The sequence below is a fragment of the Bos grunniens genome, chromosome X, assembly GCF_055505025.1.
Source record: "Bos grunniens cultivar Pamir isolate PY7600 chromosome X, Bosgru_T2T1.0, whole genome shotgun sequence".
In the NCBI taxonomy this organism is placed as follows: Eukaryota; Metazoa; Chordata; class Mammalia; order Artiodactyla; family Bovidae; genus Bos; species Bos grunniens.
Genome location: NC_141194.1, coordinates 107,722,636 through 107,746,629, shown reverse-complemented (window position 1 = coordinate 107,746,629; position 23,994 = coordinate 107,722,636). Strand labels below are relative to the sequence as shown.

The 23,994-nt window shown below is 40.3% G+C and overlaps 1 protein-coding gene and 1 non-coding gene across 2 annotated transcripts in view; one reads left to right on the top strand and one right to left on the bottom strand.

Moving 5' to 3' along the window:
• The window catches only part of SPRY3 (sprouty RTK signaling antagonist 3), a 111,450-nt gene that overhangs the window by 74,047 nt on the left and 13,409 nt on the right, over positions 1-23,994 (bottom strand). The gene's annotated exons all lie outside the window — the stretch shown is intronic.
• Positions 17,859-17,930, top strand: TRNAS-GGA (transfer RNA serine (anticodon GGA)). Its single transcript has one exon. It is a non-coding gene; the product is annotated as a tRNA-Ser (tRNA).

The following is a 23,994-nucleotide window of genomic DNA, read 5'->3' as shown; positions in this document are numbered from 1 at the left end:
TATAAGTCTTAACTGAAATATCAGTCAAGAATTATTTCTTTTAGTATGGAGGTATACTGACTGCAAGTCTGCCTGGCCTACATTGATAAATGAAAGGCAAGTGGGTCAGAGACTCACTAAGCCAGGTTTAATTTGGAACATTCCTTGATCAATTTAGAAATGCTGTTGAATTGAAAATATATAATGGAAGAACACCATAATTTGAAGTACGCCAAAGAAGTACCATGTTTTTCATTTTGGTATATCCTGGCTTCAACTCAGTCCAGTTCAGTCACTCAGTCATGTCCGACACTTTGTGACCCCATGAACCACAGCACACCAGGCCTCCCTGTCCATCACCAACTGTCAGAATCTACCCCAACCCATGTCCACTGAGTCGGTGATGCCATCCACCCACCTCATCCTCTGTCGTCCCCTTCTTCTCCTGCCCTCAATCTTTCCCAGCATAAGGGTCTTTTCAAATGAGTCAGCTCTTCGCATGAGGTGGCCAAAGTATTGGAATTTCAGCTTCAACACCAGTCCTTCCAATGAACACCCAGGACTGATCTCCTTTAGGATGGACTGGTTGGATCTCCTTGCAGTCCAAGGGACTCTCAAGAGTCTTCTCCAACACCACAATTCAAAAGCATCAATTCTTCAGCGCTCAGCTTTCTTTATAGTCCAACTCTCACATTCGTACATGACTATGGGAAAAACCATAGCTTTGACTAGTCAGACCTTTGATGGCAAAATAATGCCTCTGCTTTTTTTTAAAATCAATTTATTTATGTTAATTGGAGGCTAGTTACTTTACAATATTGTAGTGGTTTTTGCCATACATTGATATGAATGAGCCATGAGTGTACATACGCTGTCTAGGTTGGTCATAGCTTTTCTTCCAAGGAGTAAGCATCTTTTAATTTTATGGTGGCAGTCAGCATCTGCAGTGATTTTGAGCCAAGAAAAGAAAGACTGTCACTGTTTCCATTGTTTCCCCATCTATTTGCCAAGAAATGATGGGACCAAATACCATGATATTCATTTTCTGAATGTTGAGTTTTAAGCTAGTAGTTTTACTCTCCTCTTTCTCTTTCAAGAGGCTCTTTAGTTCTTCTCCACTTTCTGCCGTAAGGGTGGTGTCATCTGCATATCTGAAGCCATTGATCTTTTCCCCTGCAATCTTGATTCCAGCCTATGCTTCATCCAGCCCAGCATTTCACATGAAGTACTTACCATATAAGTTAAATCAGCAGGGTGACAATATACAACCTTGACATACTCCTTTTCCAATTTGGAACCAGTCTGTTGTTCCATGTCCAGTTCTAACTGTTGCTTCTTGACCTGAATATAGATTTCTCAGGAGGCAGGTCAGGTGGTCTGGTATTCCCATCTCTTGATTGTGATCCAAAAGATTGGATCTTGTTGTGATCCAAACAGTCAAAGACTTTGGCATAATCAATAAAGCAGAAGTAGATGTTTTTCTGAAATTATCTTGCTTTTTCTATGATCCAACAGCTATCGGCAATTTGATCTCTGATTCCTGTGCCTTTTATAAATCCAGCTTGAACATCTGGAAGTTATTGGTTCATGTACTGTTGAAATTTAGCTTGGAGATTTGAGCATTACTTTGCTAGTGTGTGAGATGAGTGCAACTGTGCAGTTTTATAAACATTCTTAGGCATTCCCTTTATTGGGGATTGGGATGAAAACCGACCTTTTCCAGTGCTGTGGCCACTGCTGAGTTTTCAAAATTTGCTGGGGATATTGAGTGTAGCACTATTGAGTGTAACAGAATCACATTTTAGGATTTCTGAAATTCCATCACCTCCACTAGCTGTGTTAATAGTGATGCTTCCTAAGGCCCACTTGACTCTGCATTTCAGGATGTCTGGCTCTAGGTGAGTGATCACACCATCATGATTATCTGGGCTGTGAAGATCTTTTTTGTATAGTTCTTCTGTGTATTCTTGTCACCTCTTCTTAATATCTTCTACTTCTGTTAGGTCCATACCATTACTCTTTTATTGTGCCTGTCTTTGTATGAAATGTTTCCTTGAGGAGATTTTCTTGAAGAGATCTCTAGTCTTTCCCATTCTACTGTTTTCCTCTATTTTTTTTTTCAGTGATCATTAAGGAAGGCTTTCTTATCTCTCCTTGCTATTCTTTGGAACTCTGCATTCAGATGGGTATGTCTTTTCTTTTCTCCTTTACCTTTATCTTCTCTTTTCTCAGCTATTTGTAAGGCCTCCTCAAACAACCATTTTGCATTTCTTTTTCTTGGTGATGGTTTTGATCACAGCTTTCTGTACAATGATGCAAACCTCTGTCCATAGTTTTCTTTAGATTTCAACCTAAAGAAAAGGTAAAACCTAAAGGTCATGTGTAGGGAATCTCTAATTTTTCTCCATTATTTTCATTTTCTTGTGCTCCAACCTCCAAACAATCCTGTGGCAGCAATACTGGCTGGCAATGGAGTTATTTGTTGTTTCTTGTTCAGTTGCTCAGTTATGTCCAAGTCTTTGCAACCTCCTGAACTGCAGCACACCAGGCATTCCTGTCATTCACCATCTCCCAGGGCTTGCTCAAACTCATGTCCATCGAGTCAGTGATGCCACTCAACCATCTAATCCTCTGTCATCCCCTTATCCTCCTGCTTTCAATCTTTCCCAGCATCAGGGTCTTTTCCAATGAGTTAGTTCTTCGCACCAGGTGGCCAAAGTATTGGAGCTTCAGATTCATCATCAGTCCTTCCAATGAATATTCAGGATTCCATATCCTTTAGGATTCACTGGTTTGATTTCCTTGCAGTTCAAGGGACTCTTAGGAGTCTTCTCCAACACCACAGTTCGAAAACATCAATTCTTTGGCACTCAACTTTCTTTATGGTCCAACTCTATTGACATCCATACATGACTACTGGAAAAACCATAGCCTTGACTAGACGGACCTTTGTCAGGAAATTAATGTATCTGCTTTTAAATATGCTGTCTAGGTTGGTTTTAGCTTTTCTTCCAAGGAGCAAGCATCTTGTAATTTTGTGGCTGCAGTCGCCATCTGCAGTGATTTTGAAGCCCAAGAAAATAAAGTCTGTCACTGTTTCCATTGTTTCCCCATCTATTTGCCATGAAGTGATGGGACCAGACGCCATGATCTTAGTTTTTTTAATGTTGATTCTTAAGCCAGCTTGTTCACTCTCCTTTTTCACTTTCATCAAGAGATCTTTCATTCCTCTTTGCTTTCTGCCATAAGGGTGGTGTTATCTGCATATCTGAGGTTATTGGTATTTCTCCTGGCAATCTTGATTTGAGCTTGTGTTTCATCCAGCTCAGCATTTCCCATGATATTCTTTGCATATAAGTTAAATAAGCAGGGTGACAATATACAGCCTTGACATACTCCTTCCCCAATTTTGAAGCAGTCTGTTTTTCCATGTCTGGTTTTAACTGTTGCTTCTTGACCTGCATACAGAGTTCTCAGGAGGCAGGTCAGGTGGTCTTGTATTCCCATCTCTTTAAGAATTTTCCAGTTTGTTGTGATCCACACAGTCAAAGACATGTGGGAGCCAAAACTCAGAGAGGGTTACATTTCCCTCCATTGAATGGAGTCATCACTCCAAGAGGGCAGGAACATATCCCATTGCTTTTTCCCCCTTTCTTTGTCTTCTTTCTGCTTGACTTTGGACATGGTGTAATCACAGAAGTGGGCAGTTTTGGGTGGAAGAATAAAAAGAAGAAACTTGGGAGCTAAAAAAACATTTTGGAGACAATGGGCGGGGGAGATTTTGGAAGAGTGACCCCCATAAAGTTGTTTATGAACTCCTGAACCAGTGTGACACACTCATGCATGCATTTGACAGTGATTTATATACCAAAGATTTTAAGAATTGAGCTAACAGGTAGATCTTCACTCAGGTGTCAGGCTGACCACAGGATGGTGCATATGTTGGACAGTTGCAATTAGTACTGCAAAACCTGAAAATTGAACTGACACGAACCCGCAGCTCACCAAAGACCAAAGCAAAAATATCAGCATTTTCCTAGGATGTAAACAAATCTGAGACTCTCAAGATGTAACATTCTATATGTCCAGGATACAAACCAAAATATACTTGGCATAAAAATAAGCAAGAAAATATCAACTTGCTAAATGACAATCAATAGTAGCAACAATGAGAGGACAGTGATTTGATGAGAACTTTAAAGCAGCTATTATAAGAAGTCTCTGTTGGACAACTGTCAATACTATTTAAACAAATATTAAAATAGAAAGGATCGGCAAAGAAATAAAAGATATAAAGAAGAACCAAATATAAATTTTAGAACTGAAACAATCAGTTAAGAAAAAATCTTCAGATGGACTCAATGGTAAAATAGAGATGACGTAGGAAAGAATAAATGAACTTGGAGATAGGATGCTAGAAATTATTCAATCTGAACAGAGAGAAAAGAGGTTGTAAAAAACATGAGCAGAGCTTGGGAATCCGTGGGTCAATAACAAAAATTCTAAAAATCAAATCAATGGAATCCAAGAAGGAGAGCAGGAAGAGTGCTGTATTGAAAAACTAATGACTAAAAATACCCCAAGTTTTAGGGAAAAAAACATAAATCTACAGATTCAAGAAGATGAGCAAACCCCATACAGGATATACACAAAGGAATCCATGCCTAGATATATCATAATCAAATGCTGAAAGCTAAACAGAAAGAAAAGGTCTTGAAATCAGCCAAGGACAAATAATATATTAGGGGAAAACAGCTTTCATGTCAAAAGCCATGGGATCAAGAAGGAAGTAAATACTATTTTCCAGGTACTGAAAAAAAAGAATTGTCAATCCAGAATTCTAAATCCAGCAAAAATATCATTCACAATGAAGGTAAAATAAATGCATTCTCAGATGAAGAAAAACTAAAAGAATTTGAAACCAGAAACCTGCTCTAAAAGAATTACTAAAAAATTTCTTAGGATAGAAAGGAAATGATACCAGAAGAAAAGTTACATCATTGGGAATAAAAAAAAATTCAAGAGAAATGGTAAATATCTAGGTAAATATAGTAGACTTCTTTCCTCTTGAGTTCTTTATAGCATATTTGATAGTTGAAAGCAAAAAATATAATGATCTTTGATAGAATTTTCAATGCACATAGATATAATATACAATACCTATAGCATAACTATGTGGAAGGTAAAGGTATTTATATGGCAATAGGGTGTCTACATTTCAGTTGAATAGTAAGATATTTATCTGAAATAGATATATTAATTCTAAATAGTTTGTGAAAAGTTAATCCCTACAGCAACCACTAAAGATAATGTATAAAGAGAAATACTCAAAAACACTATAAATAAGTTATAATGGAATACCAGAAACATGTTCAAAATAAAAGAAACATAAAATAGTAGACTTAAATCCAAACATCTCAATAATCACACTAAATGTAAATAAGCTAAAAACACCAATTAAGAGAGAGATTATCAAGTTGGATAGAAGAAAACATGACTCAAATATATTCTGTTCATAAGAGTTAAACAATTAAAATGTTCCTCAGTGAGTGAATGGATAAATGGTAATACATTCATACAATGAAATATTACTTAATATAAAATAACAGCTATTGATACAACAGAAAAGCTTGACCAATTCTCAAAGGCATTATGCTAAGTGAAAGAAGTCAGTGATTTACATACCAGTTTACATACCAGTTCCTGCAATACAGGAGATGCAGTTTCGAAGCCTGGGTCAGGAAGATCCCCTGGAGAAGGAAATGGCAACCCACTCCAGTACTCTTGCCTGGAGAATCCCAGGGACAGAGGAGCCTGGTAGGCTACAGTCCATGGGGTCGCAAAGAGTTGGACACCACTGAGCGACTTCATTCATTCAAAAATAAAAGTATGTAGGTGAGGTGTCCCCAGCAAGGAGGGGCTGAGTTCCCTCCCCATCTCAGAACCCAGTGGAAAGCCTCCAGGGACCAATGAGGGCGTCATCCCCAAGATTCAGCCAAAGCCCCCCTGCCCCCTACTCAGGGCCCAGTGACTCCAACTGAACTGAATGAATTCTAATGAGTGGGGATTGGTGTGTCCAGCCAAAGCAACTGGATGGTAAGGGTCAGGCTGTGCCTGACACCAAGAGGCAGACCAGCGAGGACAGCTCCCGGTGTCCTGCCAGGGGGAAACAGACAAACCAGACCGCTGCCAGACCCGTCCTGAGCCTCAGCCCACAGGTCCGGTTGCCTGCCGCCAGCAACCCTCCTAGCAGGGTGAGGGAAAGTCCCACACTCACTGGTGAAGAGATGCTGGATCCGAGGAAAGCCAAGGCCACTGAGGAGGATGCTGACTACGATCCAGGTGACACCCACAGTGATGACCAGGGCCACAATGTGAAGGGGTCCTGGAGGCAGAACAGACGTGAACGAGGCCACCTTCAAGGGCAGCGAGCTCCCGGACGACCCCAGGCCTCCTCATGACCGGATCTCCCCATCCGCTGGGGAGGAAGGGATGGGAGAACAGAAAGGTGAACATCTGCGGTGCCCACCAGGCACGAGAAGGGGACCAGCTCCTGACAGGTGAAGGAGGAAAAGCCACTGCAACTGGAAGGCTCTTGGCTTGGTTCTCCCTGGCAGTGTGGAGGGGCCTTCAGAGCCCCTGCTGGAGAGGGCTTTACACACCTCCCGTGCTGACAGAGAAGCCCCCTAACCCCTGAGGTCCCCATGTATTTGAGTCCCCACAACCCTGCCCTCCTTTCTCCTGCAATGATGGAGGAGAAGGCTCTTACCCCTTTAGAAGGCCAGGCAGCCCTCCCGTATCCTGTTGTGAGCTGGGCTCCCAGCTCCCCACCCTGCTTGGGGTTCTTGGAATAGCTCACTCTGTCTCACTCTTGGTCCTCTATTGTCAACATTCCCCATTTTCCAAAGGCACAGGAGGAAAGGCCTCTTTGGGAATCATGTCCCCAGCCAGTCGCTGGCCTCTGTCCGCTCCCGTCCTCTCCTTGCAGGCCCCTCCAGAGTTGCATATGCTGACTCCTTACTCCTCACATAGACTTCCCTCCTGGTCTCTCTGTCTCCCGATCTCCTCCACTCAGCCTGGGCTTCCATCAGCCCCACAGGACAGCCTGTCACCAAGGTCCCCAGCCTGGGACCTTCTTGGGGTCAGCATCCCGGGGTTACCTGTGGGCCCTCCTTGTCTCTCATCTTAGCTGGCCATGCCAGGCTGAAGCCCTCCTGCAGAAACCCTTCTGGGCTGGCACCCTAGAAGCCCATAGGATGCTCCTCACCCTTCTTGTCCTCCAAGACTCTGCCCTGAAGAGCTGGTCTTGTCCTGATTCCTGTCCCACATGGCCTTCTCACCTCCTTCCATGGACTCTTCCCGTATCATGTCATCCATTCTCATTGTCCTTAACGTATAGCTCTGGTTCTGTCCTCTCTTCTGAGCCATATCTGCTACTTTACTATTGCTATTTGGATATTTCACAGGTGTCTTGAACTAAATATCTTCTCTCTTCTACCCCAAATATGCAAACTCTATTCTTCCAGTATTTTATCTTTCAGTAAACGATCCTTCCATTCATACAGTCTGGCAAGGGAAAACAGTGCAGAATGACATTGGGGAATCCCCAAATCCTGTGTCCAACCTAGCACTAAGTGACCAAAACACCTGAAATTTGACTGTTTTCCTCATCTCCACAATTTACCATTTCTACTCTAACTCTGATAGCTCAGTTGGTAAAGAATCTGCCTGCAATGCAGGAGACTCCAGTTCACTTCCTGGGTCGGGAAGATCCGCTGGAGAAGGGATAGGCTACCCACTCCGATATTCTTGGGCTTCCCTGGTGGCTCAGCTGGTAAAGAATCTGCCTGCAAAACGGGAGACCTGGATTCAATCCCTGGGTTGGGAAGATCCCCTGGAGAAGGGATAGGCTACTTACCCACTCCAGTATTCTGGCCTGGAGAACTCCATGGACTGTATAGTCCATGGGGTTGCAAATAGTCGGACACAACTGAGCGACTTGCACTTTCACTTTCACCTCGCTCTAACTCAGTCACCATCATGTCTCACATGGTGATTTTAGTAGTCTCTAGACATGTCTCCTTGTTCTCTTTATAAATCCCTTATATTCTAGTCTCCATACTAGAGCCAGAATAGTCACTCTATACAATACAAATGTGACTGACTTTCCCTCCCTCTCCTACCACATACATACACACGCTGGTATCACTTAAGACCTTTCAGTGGTTCCCCACTGCCCTTAAAATAAAGTCCAGTCTTTAACATAGTTTATGAACCCTGCAAGATCTGTCCCATATTTACCATTTTGGTCTCACTTTTTGGTATTCTTGCTTGGTTTTTACCTTGTAGCCACACTGTCTTTCTTTCAATTATTCATTAGTTCTAGATACTAATAACTCTGGGCCTCTTCATATGCTGCTCCCATTGCCCTAAATATCTCTCTGCTCCTTTCACATACAAATGTTTACCTCATTTTTATCTACCTTTTAGCTTTCAGTGTAAACATCCCATTCACAGGTAAATTTTTGCAAATTATTCAGCTTACACAAGATCAGCTGTATATGCTCTTACAGTTCTCTGTAATTTTTCTTTATAAATGCTATACAGGCTACTATTATGTGACTATTTCATAAATATCCCCCTTCATATTTGAAAGCTCAGCTAAAATAGGGACCATATCTGTTGTTTGCTCATAATGAAAACTTTATTGCCTTATACGTGCCTGACACAGAGTAGCAACTCATTTTATTCATTTGTGTACTGAGTCTATCCTATCTCAATATTGATTGGAGTGTGAAAAAACTCACTAGACTATTATTTCAGTTGAAAACAGAATTTCCAAAAGTTAAACTTTGCTAAGAAAATAAGGAAAAATAAAACACATAATAATAAGTGATATATAGATTATAAATTTCAAAGTCTTTAAATAAAATCTAGCCTAGAGTGACTTGGTTCATCCAGTTTGAAAGGTATCACAATTTCCTATTTCTTTCCCTTGCTTTAACAAAGTATATTAGAAAATCATCCAAAAAAATAAAAATAAAGAAATAAAAACATCATCCAAAAGCCACTCTTTTCAATTATTTAATCGTGTAATTTTCTCCTCTGCTACTTTTGGTCCTCTTTTTTTGATCTAAGGGAAAGGGCTGTTTTGGAAGCTCTGGCAAAGAAACACAGACTGTTAATTTGCTAAGTATTTGCTAAGGGATTTCTCCAGCCAGAAAAATAGGACATTAGAAGTGGATACTTTATAGATTAACATAATAGAATCACAAGTAGACAGGCCAGTATCTTACTCAGCATGGTTTTTCCTCTGCCTGCTGAAGGATACTAGAGTCATTCTATTGCAATTGTCAAAGGTTTTTTTTTTTTTTTTTCCCCTCTTGAAATAAGATTTATAGGAATTTTCTTCTACATTTTAGAAGGTTGGAGGTAGAATGATTTTCTCCTAAATTCAGAGCACATACAATAAAGGTAACTAACACTGTGATCAGTTGTGTCTAACTCTTTGCAACCCACCAGGGTTGAAACCCACCAGGCTTCTCTGTCCGTGGAATTTTCCTGGCAAGAATACTGGAGTGGGTTGCCATTTCCTCCTCCAGGGGATCTTCCTGAACCAGGCATTGAACCTGTTTCTCTTCCATCTCCTGCATTGGCAGGTGGATTCTTTATCACTAGCACCATCTGAGAAGCCCCAATAAAGATAAGGAGAGAAGAAATTCTGCTACACTAGGGGAAGTCCCATATGATAACAAGCTCATTCAGTCCAGAAGTAAAATTCACTGGAGTCTGTAGGAATCCTCACATTTCAGTCCAGGCCATTTCATTCAATGTGGCAGTGCTGAGATATCCCCAGGGATATCTTCCTTTGCCTGTTCAAAAAGCTTACAGGTTTATATGAAAGGTACCAGTATAGCCAAGCCACAAGTATAAGGGTTTTTCAAAGAACCAGATCTTGTGCGTTATCTTTCTGGTGGGAGTTTTCCAAAGCTACTGGATTGGCCAGAAGAAAATACTCATTCAGTAGGCATTTCAGTTTGTTAATGGGAGTAATACAGGAGTCTACTATTAGAAGATCCACAAATTATTGGCCAGGAAACCAATCAACCTTTTTGTTCTGATAAGACATTTGTTGGAATGAGTCCCCAGATACACAATGGAGCATGATGAAGTTCACAGAGGTTGCATGTGACTTCTAGGTTTATAGGAGTTCTTCTTTCTGATTATAAGGGCTTTAGGGGACTGGAATATAGCTCCTCATTTCTTTCCTAAGTTTGAAACCAATTGAAAGATGGAGAAGTCATGCACATGAAGATCAAAAATGTCATCTTTATTACTGATAAAGCAAATGTTGGAGAATGTGGCTTCCTTAATATTGCACAATCCATTTACAGGCAATACTATACAACCTTATATGAAAGACTGTCCATATAAAATGTAAAGAATAAAGAAGTGGGGGGGGGGAGTAGGCTTCTTGTAGGCAGTGGCAACCAAGGGAACAGGAGAAGGAAGAAGCTCGGTTACAAATGATTAGTTCAGGCTCTCAGTGAAGTGAGTCACCAGAATTAGTAGATGAAGGAATAAACAGATTCCTGGAGAGTGTAGGGAAAATCTTTCCTCATGGAAACCATAGGAGAATGGAAAATTTGGTCTTCACCTTTTAGAACATCAGTTTTTCACCTGCAAAATCGAATGTTCTAAAAGTCTATGTCTACAGATAATTAGATATTTCCAAACTTTGCATCAGTATTTTATTGATGAGTGTTCATTTTTAACGTGATGCTACTAGCAACTTTATGGTACCTTTGCAAGTGAGTCTTTATAATTTGTTGGTGTTTCTCACTGTGAACATGCTGTGGAAGATGCAACTATACAAGTCTATGATTCAATTAACATCTATAATTACTGATCTGAATTGGCTAAAGCCCATCTAGAAATGAACAAAATAAAAGAAAAACATAGGAAGAACACAAAAGGGGCCCAAGATATCTGTAGGGACAATGGATAACATAAAAGCAGTGGGCAGCCAAAACTACAGAAGTTTCATATCTAATGGACCCTTGGAATTACAGAATCTGTAGAAGATAATTGGCATCATTTGTCTCAAATCATTTGATGCTAGGGTTCATAGAAGGGAAGCAACTTGCCAAAAATCACAACAGCAAATGTAAGCATAGGGATGGAAGTGGGTTTAAAATTCAAGTCTTTTGGGTTTTTTTTTTAATATAAATTTATTTATTTTAATTGGAGGCTAATTACTTTACAATATTGTATTGGTTTATTCAAGGCTTTTGATCCCACTACAAGATATCCCACCTTTATCCTTTGACCATCCCTCACATATGCTAATTAATATGGGGAAAATGCTTGGGCCATATGCTACATTAACATGTGATTTAAAAAAAGATCAGAATTTATAAGCTATCATTTTGCCCCCATCCTTTCTGTCAAAGACAATGATTTTTATACTGGACATATTAAAAGTTTGAAAAGGAACATTTTAAGCCCAGTATAAGTGATGAAACAGAGGAAAGTATGTAGTTCATGCAATAGGTCAAGTCTCCTGACCAAATAATTCATAATTATAGTGAGAAAAGTTATGGATGAGACCTTTTTTGGTGATCTTTAAAGACTTATGGAAAATGGAAGAAGAATTCTAAAAGATGGTCAACATCGCTAATCATCAGAGAAATGCATATCTCAACTATAATAAGTTCTCACCTTACATCTGTTAGGATAGATATTATCAAAAGATAACAAGTGCTTAGAGAATGTGGAAAAATTGGAACCCTTGTACACTGTTGATGGGAATGTAAAATTATATAGTCGCTATGGAAAACATATGGGGGGGTCCTCAAAACTTACAAATAAAGCCATCATATGATTACCACTCTGGGTATATACACAAAAGGATTGAAATCAGGATCATGAAGATGTATCTGCACTCACATCTTCATTGCAGTATTATTCGCAATATCCAAGACATGGAAACAAACTAAATGTCCATTAGCAGATGAGTAGAGAAAGAAACTGTCATATATAAACACATTGGAATACTATTCAGCCTTAAATAGAAGGAAATCCTGCCATATGTGACAACATGGATATACCTGAAGGATATTGTGCTAAGTGAAATAAGCCAGTCACAGAAAGATAAATACTGCATGATTCCACTTACATGAGGTATTTAAAATAGTCAAGTTCACTGAATCAGAGAGTGGAATGGTGGTTGCCAGGGACTGAAGAGAGAGGAAAATGGGGAGATGGTGTTCAGTGGCTGTAAAGTTTCAATGCTACAAGATGGATAAGTTCTAGAGATCTGCTGTACAACATAGTGCCTAGAGTTAACAGTTCTGTATTACACACTTCAAAATTTTGTTGAGTGTAGATCTCATGTTAAGTGTTCTCATTTTGATTTTTTTTAATGGGCAAAATATCTGAAAAGACTCCTTATCAAGGATATACAGATGGCAAATGAGAATATGAAAAAATGCTCCTCACATGTCATCAGGGAAATGCAAATCAAAACTGCAATGAGCTACTACTACACACCTATGAGAATGATGAAAATTCAGTGAAGATGAGGCACAACAGGAGCTCTCATTCATTGCTGGAGGGAATGAAAAATTGTACAGTCACTTTGGAAGACAGTTTTGACAGGTTCTTACAAAACTAAACACATTCTTACCATATGATCCAGCAATTATGCTCCTTGGTATTTACACAAAGGAGGTGAAAACTCAGGTCCACACAAAAACTGCACACAAATGCTTAGAGCAGATTTATTCATAATTACCCAAACTTGGAAGCGACCAAGATGCTATTGGTAAGCAAGTGGAGAAATAAACTGTGGTCCATCTGAACAATGGAATAATATTCACTGCTAAAAAGAAATGATCTATCAAGCTATGAAAAGATATGCAAGAAGCCTAAAGCCTAATGCATATGACTAAGTGAAAGAAAACAACCTGAAAGGGCTACTATATACTGTAGGATTCTGGCTTTAAGGCATTCTGGAAAAGACAAAACTATGGAGACAGTAAAGGCATCAGTGGTTGCCAGGGGGTTAGGAAGGGGATGGAGGGATGAATATATGGCACACAGGGCATTCTTAGGGCAGTGAGACTACTCTGTATGACACTATAATGACAGACACATGTCATAGGGCTTATGTTCAAACCCATCAAATGTACAACACAAGAGCGGACACTAATGTAAACTATGGACTTTAGTAAGAACATATCAATACTGTCTCATGAATAGTAACAAATGTTCCACTCTGGTGAAGGGTGTTGATAATGGGGAGGCTATGTGAGTATAGGGTCAGGGGCTATATAGGAAAAATACATCTCTATACTTTTTTCTTTTTTCAGTTTTCTTTTTTTTTAATATAAATTTATTTATTTTAATTGGAGGTTAATTACTTTACAATATTGTATTGGTTTTGCCATACATCAACATGAATCTGCCACAGGTATACACATGTTCCCCATCCTGAACCCCCCTCCCACCTCCCTCCCGTACCATCCCTCTGGGTCGTCCCAGTGCACAAGCCCCAAGCATCCAGTATCATGCATTGAACCTGGACTGGAGATTCATTTCATATATGATATTATACATGTTTCAATGCCATTCTCCCAAATCTTCCCACCCTCTCCCTCTCCCACAGAGTCCAAAAGACTGTTCTATACATCTGTGTCTCTTTTGCTGTCTCGCATACAAGGTTATCATTACCATCTTTCTAAATTCCATACATATGTGTTAGTATACTGAATTGGTGTTTTTCTTTCTGGCTTACTTCACTGTTTATAATAGGCTCCAGTTTCATCCAACTCATTAGAACTGATTCAAATGTATTCTTTTCAATGGCTGAGTAATACTCCATTGTGTATATGTACCACAGCTTTCTTATCCAAACATCTGCTGATGGACATCTAGGTTGCTTCCATGTCCTGGCTATTATAAACAGTGCTGCGATGTACATCTCTATACTTAATACTCAATTTTGCTATGAAACTAAAACTGCCTTTAAAAATAAAGCCTATTCAAAATAGAGGCCAGGAAATATACTCCTTAGTTTCAACAGAATAAGGGGAAATTTCAGAACTTATAAATGTGATCTCAATGTAAAGTTTAGTCAGGGCTTTAGAACTGATTACCAAAAAGATGCCAACAAAGGTCCATCTAGTCAAAGCTATGGTTTTTCCAACAGTCATGTATGGATGTGAGAATTGGACCATAATGAAGGCTGAGCACCAAAGAACTGGTGCTTTTGAACAGTGGTGTAGAAGAAGATTCTTGAGAGTCGCTTGGACTTCAAGGAGATCAAACCAATCAATCCTAAAGGAAATCAGTCATGAATATTCATTGGAAGAACTGATCCTGAAGCTGAAGCTCCAGTACTTTGGCCACCTGATGAGAAGAGCTGACTCATTGGAAAAGACCCTGATGCTGGGAAAGATTGAAGGTGGGAGGAGAAGGGGATGACAGAGGATGAGATGGTTGGATGGCATCACAGACTCAATGGACATGAGTTTTAGCAAGCTCTGGGAGATGGTGAAGGACAGGGAAGCCTGGTGTGCTGCAGTCCATGGGGTTGCAAAGAGTCGGACATGACTGAGCAACTGAACAGCAACAAGAATCAAAAAGATATATTGATGACAAGGGAGAACAAGTGATCATTAGAAACTCAACATATATTACCAGAAGATAGAATATTCAAATTTCCTAATGAAAACTCCATGCTGATTTTTGATTGAACAAAAGGCCTAAGTTACTATGAATACTCTATTTTGGTAGCATATGGTACAGCTAGAAATATCTGATGCACCATGACAAGCAGCTTTCTTTTCCCAAAACATCATAATTTGCATGGTGTGCACCCTTGGCCACAATATTACATTAAGAAGCTCAATTAACAAAAAACAATATATAACAATATTGTCAGTAACTGGCATATATAGCTGGCCAGTCATGCCTTTCCCACATTGCCTAATTCATAGTCTTTTGTACATCATTTGTTGATCCCCTGGAGAAGTGCTTGGCAACCCACTCCATTATTCTTGCCTGGAGAACCCCTTGGACAGAGGAGTCTGGTGGGCTACAGTCAGTGGGGTTGCAAAGAGCCAGACATGACTGAGCGACTACCACAATACTTGTCTCACTCATAATGACCAAAGTTGTAGAAAATATTGCTGTTTGGGAACCACGATCTTTGCTCGGTCTCCTAATGCCTTTTAAAATCTTGCCCTCCCCACCTTGGTGTGCCTCAGTTGATTACTTTACTTGTTACTTCTGGAGTTACTGGCATATCTTTAAGCTATGTGTTAATCATTCTCAATTACTCTGATACCTCTCCCTTCTCATTCTAGGACACACACACACCACCTCATTTTCTTCTTCTACTTCCATGAAGAAACATATTTCAGGTTTCCCTTTAAGCCCTTCTCCTCAAGCAAGCCAGAGACACATCTTCAGTAAATCTTCCTGTGTACTTACTGGTAAGTGACAGGCTTCCAACTTAAAATTCCATGCATACTTACACGTATGTTGCACTTCTTTCCTAGGGTTATTAGGTTCGTATATAAGATGAATGCTGTATTCATAGTAATAGTATATCTGTATTGAACAATACAGCCTTGACAAAGTTTCATGTGATATACTTATGAAAGCAACAGGAAGGTAACAACACAATTAGACGCTGCTGCTGCTGCTAAGTCACTTCAGTCATGACTCTGTGCAACCCCATAGACGGCAGCCCACAGGCTCACCCATCCTTGAGATTTTCCAGGCAAGACTACTGGAGTGGGTTGCCATTTCCTTCTCCAATGCATGAAGGTGAAAAGTGAAAGTGAGTTTGCTCAGTCGTGTCCGACTCTTAGCGACCCCATGGACTGCAGCCTACCAGGCTCCTCTGTCCATGGGATATTCCAGGCAAGAGTACTGGAGTGGGGTGCCATTGCCTTCTCTGACAATTAGATGAGATCAGGACTAATTGAACAATCACACCAAAATAGTTCTGTTTAAGGATTCATCATGAGATCCATGAGGATGGAAACTGTAGATGTTTTGTTTGTTCAGTACATAAAAAGTGATCAAGAAAAGTTAATTAAGGGATAAAATGTATCAAATACAGGGAGATATGTAGTTTTTGGCTTATTCAAAAAAATTTTGCTGATGACCTTTATAGGGATGAAGAGAGCTAAAATGGGCCAATATTTTTAAAAAATGAAATGTGATAATGATCAATGGAAAAATCCTTCAAATACACAGGATGGATCAGACTTAAGAGCTTCATATGTGAAAAAAAAAAAAAAAGACTTAGGGGATTCAGTTGAAATTAAGTCTGTGAGTCAGTAGTCTGTAGTTAATTTTTAAAAGCTGGTAAAATTTCAATCTTCTTTAATAAAAGGATGGAATACATAGGGAGGTGTAAAAATTCTAGTTAAATTTGCTCTTACCAAATCCCACCTAAAGGAATGTGTTCTGAGAGGCAAATTTTAGCTTTATAACAAGTGGAACTATATAAACAGACTTCCTTCCTTGAGGGGCAGTGAGTTGCCCAACAGTGGACATATTCAGAGAATATAAAATCTACTTGGAAATCTTGGAAACTCCCAATTGGTGTGTTGTTTTTGCAACACTGGTTCTTCACAAATAGACTATAGGCATGTAATAAGACATAAATTCCTTCAACTCTCAAGGTGATCAGACATGGCTTTGGTTGCTTCTAGCTCCAAGAAGACTTACCTGTATGCCCCAGTCAGATATACAAATATTATCTTCTATTTGTATCATGATGCAAAACAAAATTAGGAACCACTGTACAACATGAACTCTGGTTTCCTTTCAACTATGATAAATAAATTGTGTAGGTCATTATTAGAGTTGTCACTACAAATGAATCCAGTGTTCTTTCTAAATTACAGCACCTAAAATAACAGAATATAGAAACTTGAAGCAAAGTATTAATAAACATAACTACTATGGAATTGGACTTAGAGAAAGATGGTAAAGAAAACCAATGGGATAGGCTACTTTTCTAATGATCTGGTGCAAGGAGAAGAAACCCCATCCTTCATGCATGGATAGTAGAATTAAACAGAGGCAAATAGCGCTTCCCTCTACTTAAATGTATCTTGAACCAGTGTGTATCTCCAGAGGGTTAGTCTCTCCAAGTCTTCTGAAAAAGAGTATAGATACATTTTGACCAGCAAAAGACTAAATAGGAAAACTCAAACCAAGAACCTCCTAAGTAAGGCATATCTGGGTGAGATGCAATTGGAAGAAGGCTTGGAAAAGTGGGGGACAGTTTGAAGGCACTGAAGATTTGAGAGCCAGTAGTAAGGGAGGTTGGAAGGGCACCAAAGAAACCTTGGCTGATTTCACACTTTGGCAGCACTTCTAACAAACTTCGGCCAGAAACCTCTCCCACTGCAATGTTCCCTTTGGAAAATACGATGCAGAATTTACTAAAACCAACAAATGCTTTTCACAGAAGCAATACCAATATCTTTTCAAATCAACTTCATATGTAGTGAGCAAAGAAGAAAACAGAGTTTTATACAGGCAGTAGTTTGAAAACACATCATGCTCATCGTCATGTTTTGTGCTCATGACATGAGGTCCTTAAGGAAAGAAACTGTCTTGAGGTTTCATATTTGCATTCTATGGTCTAACAGAATACAGCACGGATAGGCAGAGTGATAATAGATAGATAGATAGAGACATAGATATGGATAGGCAGATGGATAGGGACGCTGGATATCTGCTCAAAACAAACGTTTGAATTAAATTGTTGGATAATTGTTAAGACTTGGAAATGACACCCATTAGAAGACAGAGAATTATTTGTCCTAGCACTTGGCATGCTCTGGGCTTCCCTGGTGGCTCAGAGGTTAAAGCATCTGCCTGGAATGCAGGAGACCCAGGTTCGATCCCTGGGTCGGGAAGGTCCCCTGGAGAAGGAAATGGCAACCCACTCCAGTACTCTTGGCTGGAGAATCCCATGAAAGGAGGAGCCTGGTAGGCTACAGTCCATGGGGTCCCAAAGAGTCGGACATGACTGAGCGACTTCACTTTCACTTTCTTTGGCATGCTCTTCCTTCTCCCTCACCAGCCCTCAAGATATCCCCATTCCCCAGAATATTAAGAGAAGCAATAACCTTTCTGTGGAAGAAACTGGCTCCCTGCCTCAGGGATCAGAATGACTCAGGGGAGAGAGTGATTAACAAAAACGTTATCAGGCTAAAATATTACTGCTTAAATTATGAGCAGCCTGGAGTGAAAACCACTTAAAATAAGCAACTGTCTTCCTCTTCCCAGCCCATCATTTCTCTCTGTCTCTTAATTCGACATTCCAAAGCCCCCAGCTTTAAAGTATCACACTCAGCAGGTTATCTCTGCAGCTTCCAAGGCCACAGAAGGTGGGAATATGGTTGGCATGGAGTGTGTCAAGTGTGTTATATGAAAGGAAAATGTTGCTATGGAAGCAAAGATCAGTTCAGTTCAGTTCAGTTGCTCAGTCATGTCTGACTCTTTGCAACTCCATGGACTGTAGCACGTCATGGTTCTCTGTCCATCACCAACTCCTGGTGATGCCATCCAACCATCTCATCCTCTATCGTCCCCTGCTCCTCCTGAGTAAAATCTTGCCCAGCATCAGGGTCTTTTGCAATGAGTCAGTTCTTCGCATCAGGTGGCTTAAGTATTGGAGCTTTAGCTTCAGCATCAGTCCTTCCAATGAATATTCAGGACTGATGTCTTTTAGGATTGACTGGTTGGATCTCTTTGCAGTCCAAGAGACTCTCAAGAGTCTTCTCCAACACCACAGTTTAAAAGCACCAATTCTTTGGTGCTAGCTTTCTTTCTGGTCCAATTCTCACATCCATACATGACTACTGGAAAAACCATAGCTTTGACTAGGCGAACCTTTATTGGCAAAGTAATACCTCTGCTTTTTAACATGCTGTCTAGGTTGGTCATAACTTTTCTTCCAAGGAGCAAGTGTCTTTTAATTTCATGGCCGCAGTAACCATCTGCAGTGATTTTGGAGCCCAAGAAAAGTCTGTCACTGTTTCCATCATTTCCCCATATATTTGCCATTAACTGTGTTTTCCAGTGGTCATGTATGGATGTGAGAGTTGGACTATGAAGAAAGCTGAGTGTGGAAGAATTGATGCTTTTGAACTGTGGTGTTGGAGACAACTCTTGAGAATCCATTGGACTGCAAGGAGATCCAACCAGTCCATTCTAAAGGAGATCAGCCCTGGGTGTTCTTTGGAAGGAATGATGCTAAGGCTGAAACTCCAATACTTTGGCCACCTCATGTGAAGAGTTGACTCACTAGAAAAGACTCTGATGATGGGAGGGATTGGGGGCAGGAGGAGAAGGGGACGACAGAGGATGAGATGGCTGGATGGCATCACTGACTCGATAGACATGAGTTTGAGTGAACTACGGGAGTTGATGATGGACAGACAGGCCTGGAGTGCTGTGATTCATGGGGTCGCAAAGAGTTGGACACGACTGAGCGATTGAACTGAATTAATGGAACCAGATGCCATGATCTTCATTTTTTGAATGTTGAGTTTTAAGCCAGCTTTTAAACTCACCTCTTTCACTTTCATCAAGAGGCTCTTTAGTTCCTCTTCGCTTTCTGCCATAAGGGCGGTGTCATCTGTATACCAGAGGTTATTAACTTTTCTCCCAGCAATCTTGATTCTAGCTTGTGTTTCATCCAGCCCGGCATTTTGCATGAGGTACTCTGCATATAAGTTAAATAAGCAAGGTGACAATATACAGCCTTGATGTATGTTTCCCAATTTATATTGTTCCATGTCTGGTTTTAACTGTTGCTTCTTGAGGTGCATACAGATTTCTCAGAAGGCAGGTAAGGTGATTTGGTATTCCTATCTCTTTAAGAATTTTCCACAATTTGTTGTGATCACTGCCTCCTGTACAATGTCATGAACCTCCATCCATAGTTCTTCAGGCATTCTGTCTGTCAGATCTAATCCCCTAAATCTATTTGTCACTTCCAATGTATAATCATAAGGGATTTGATTCAGGTCAAACCTGAATCGTCTAATGGTTTTCCCACTTTCTTCTATTTAAGTCTGAAGTTGGCAATAAGCAGTTTATAATCTGAGCCACAGATAGCTCCTGGTCTTGTTTTTGCTGACTATATGGAGCTTCTCCATATTTGGCTACAAAGAATATAATCAATCTGATTTTGGTATTGACCATCTGGTGATGTCCATGTATAGAGTTGTCTCTTGTGTTGTTGGAAGAGGGTGTTTGCTATGACCAGTGAATTCTCTTCGCAAAACTCTGTTAGCCTTTGCCCTGATTCATTTTGTACTTCAAGGCCAAACCTGCCTGTTACTTCAGGTATCTGCTGACTTCCTACTTTTTCATTCCAGTTCCCTAAGATGAAAAGAACACCTTTTTATGGTGTTAGTTCTAGAAGGTCTTGTAGGTCTTCACAGAACCGTTCAACTTCAGCTTCTTTGGCATTAGTGGTTGGGGCATAGACCTGGATTACTGTGATATTGAATGATTTGTCTTGGAAACAAACAGAAATCATTCTGTCATTTTTGAGACTGCACCCAAGTACTGCATTTCAGACTCTTTTGTTGACTATGAGGGCTACTCCATTTCTTCTAAGAGATTCTTGCCCATAGCAGTAGATATAATGTTCATCTGAATTAAATTCGTCCATTCCAGTCCATTTTAGTTCACTGATTCCTAAAATGTCAATGTTCACTCTTGCCATCTCCTGTTTGACCACTTCCAATTTACCTTGATTCATGAACCTAACACTCCAGGTTCCTAAGATATTGTTCTTTACAGGATCAAACTTTACTTCCATCACCAGTCACATCCACAGTTGGGCATTGTTTTCACTTTGACTCCATCTCTTCATTCTTTCTGGAGTTATTTCTCCACTCTTTTCCAGTAGCATATTGGGTACCAACCAACCTGGGGAGTTCATCTTTCAGTGTCATATCTTTTTGCCTTTTCATACTGCTCAGGGGGTTCTCAAGGCAAGAATACTGACCAGGTTTGCCATTCCTTTTCCAATGGACCACGTTCTATCAGAACTCTCCACTATGACCTGTCCATCTTGGGTGGCTCTACATGGCATGGCTCGTAGTTTCATTTAGTTTGACAAAGCTGTGGTCCATGTGATCAGTTTGACTAGTTTTTTGTGATTGTGGTTTTCATTCAGTCTGCCCTCTGATGGATAAGGATAAGTGGCTTATGGAAGCTTCCTCAAGATGTTTTAAGCAAAGATCATGGACTAGTAATTGGTACAGCTTGCCTCAGGAAACTCTTGTTTGAGGATGATCAGTGCATCTGGCCCCCATGAGCCTGCTCACTCAGTAGTGTTCAACTCTTTGCAATACCATGGACTGTATCCCACCAGGCTTCTCTGTCCATGGGATTTCTCAAGCAAGAATACTGGAGTGAGTTGCCATTTCTCCTCCAGGGGATCTTCCTGACACAGGGATCGAACCTGTGTCTCCTAGATTGGCATGTAGATTCTTTACCACTGAGCTGCCTGGGAAGCCTAAAGGGCTTTAAAGGGCCAGTATAGTAGTATGGAAAGAACATTGAAAAAGAAAGACTCTAGATCTGATTCTTTGTGACCTTGACCAAGTCTTTTTGCCAAACCGCTCCTAATTTGTAAAATAGGAAAAATCATACCCACTCTGCCTAATTCATAGATTGTTTTGAGGTCAGACAAGATAGATCTTACAAATGAATTTTTTAAACTGTGAAACAAAATGCAAATAAAAGGAATTTTCTACCATAACTTCTCCATTTCACGGATAATTCTGAAGCCAACAGATATTATGGTACTTCCTCAAAAATACATAGCTAGTTAGTAACAGAGCCAAAACGAGAACTAATTCTCGTGACTCCTAGTCAAGTGCTTTCTACACTATGCTATTTTACCTTCTTCACTAATTTAGTATGTGTGAGAACTCAATTCACTGAGCATGCAAATATGTGATATCCAATTCATTTAGAATAATAATCTACACATTTGCATTCACACTGTGATTCAATTTACTGAGGAATGTCTAGATATTCTCATTGTAAATTTAAGTGTTTTATGTGGAGTTTCATTTGAAATTTTTTTGTAATGTTAAATACGTCTAGCCATTAGTTACACCAGTACTGTTGTCTTTACTGTGATTAGCAAATAATGTATCAGCATTCAGTTCAGTTTAGTTCAGTCACTCAGTCGTGTCCAACTGCTTGCGACCCCATGAATTGCAGCACGCCAGGCCTCCCTATTCATCACCAACTCCCGGAATAAACTCAAACTCATGTCTATCGAGTTGGTGATGCCATCTAGCCATCTCATTCTCTGTGGTACCCTTCTCCTCCTGCCCCCAATCCCTCCCAGATCAGAGTCTTTTCCAATGAGTCAACTCTTCACATGAGGTGGCCAAAGTATTGGAGTTTCAGCTTCATCATCAGTCCTTCCAATGAACACCAAGGACTGATCTCCTTTAGAATGGACAGGTTGGATCTCCTTGCAGTCCCAGGGACCCTCAAGAGTCTTCTCAAACACCACACTTCAAAAGCATCAATTCTTCCACACTCAGCTTTCTTCACAGTCCAGCTCTCACATCCATACATGACCACTGGAAAAACCATAGCCTTGACTAGACGGACCTTTGTTGGCAAAGTAATATCTCTGCTTTTCAATATAGATTGGTCATAACTTTCCTTCCAAGGAGTAAGTGTCTTTTAATTTCATGGCTGCAATCACCATCTGCAGTGATTTTGGAGTACAAAAAAATAGTCTGACACTGTTTCCACTGTTTCCCCATCTATTTTCCATGAAGTGATGGGACCAGATGCCATGATCTTAGTTTTCTGAATGTTGAACTTTAAACCAACTTTCTCACTCTCCTCTTTCACTTTCATCAAGAGGCTCTTTAGCTCCTCTTCACTTTCTGCCATAAGGGTGGTGTCATCTGCATATCTGAGGTTATTGATATTTCTCCCAGCAATCTTGATTCCAACTTGTGCTTCTTCCAGGCCAGCGTTTCTCATGATGTACTCTGCATATAAGTTAAATAAGCAGGGTGTCAATATACAGCCTTGCCATACTCCTTTTCCTATTTGGAACCAGTCTGTTGGTCCACATCCAGTTCTAACTGTTGCTTCCTGACCTGCATACAGGTTTCTGAAGAGGCAGATCAGGTGGTCTGGTATTCCCATCTCTTTCAGAATTTTCCATGGTTTATTGTGATCCACACAGTGAAAGGCTTTGGCATAGTCAATAAAGCAGAAAGATATGTTTTTCCTTAACTCTCTTGCTTTTTTGATGATCCAGCGGATGTTGGCAATTTGATCTCTGGTTCCTCTGCCTTTTCTAAAACCAGCTTGAACATCAGGAAGTTCATGGTTCATGCACTGCTGAAGCCTGGCTTGGAGAATTTTGAGCATTACTTTACTAGGGCATGAGATGAGTGCAATTGTGCAGTAGTTTGAGCATTCTTTGGTGTTGCCTTTCTTTGGGATTAGAATGAAAACTGACCTTTTCCAGTCCTGTGGCCACTGCTGAGTTTTGCAAATTTGCTGGCATATTGAGTGCAGCACTTTCACAGCACCATCTTTCAGGATTTGAAATAGCTCAACTGGAATTCCATCACCTCCACTAGCTGTGTTCGTAGTGATGCTTTCTAAGGCCCACTTGACTTGGCATTCCAGGATGTCTGGCTCTAGGTGAGTGATCACACCATCGTGATTATCTGGGTCATGAAGCTCTTTTTTGTACAGTACTTTGTATTCTTGCCACCTCTTCTTAATACCTTCTGCTTCTCTTAGGTCCCTACCATTTCTGTCCTTTATCGAGCCCATCTTTGCATGAAATGCTCCCTTGGTATCTCTAATTTTCTTGAAGAGATCTCTAGTCTTTCCCATTCTGTTGTTTTCCTCTATTTCTTTGCATTGATCGCTGAGGTTTCCTCTATTTCTTTGCATTGATCA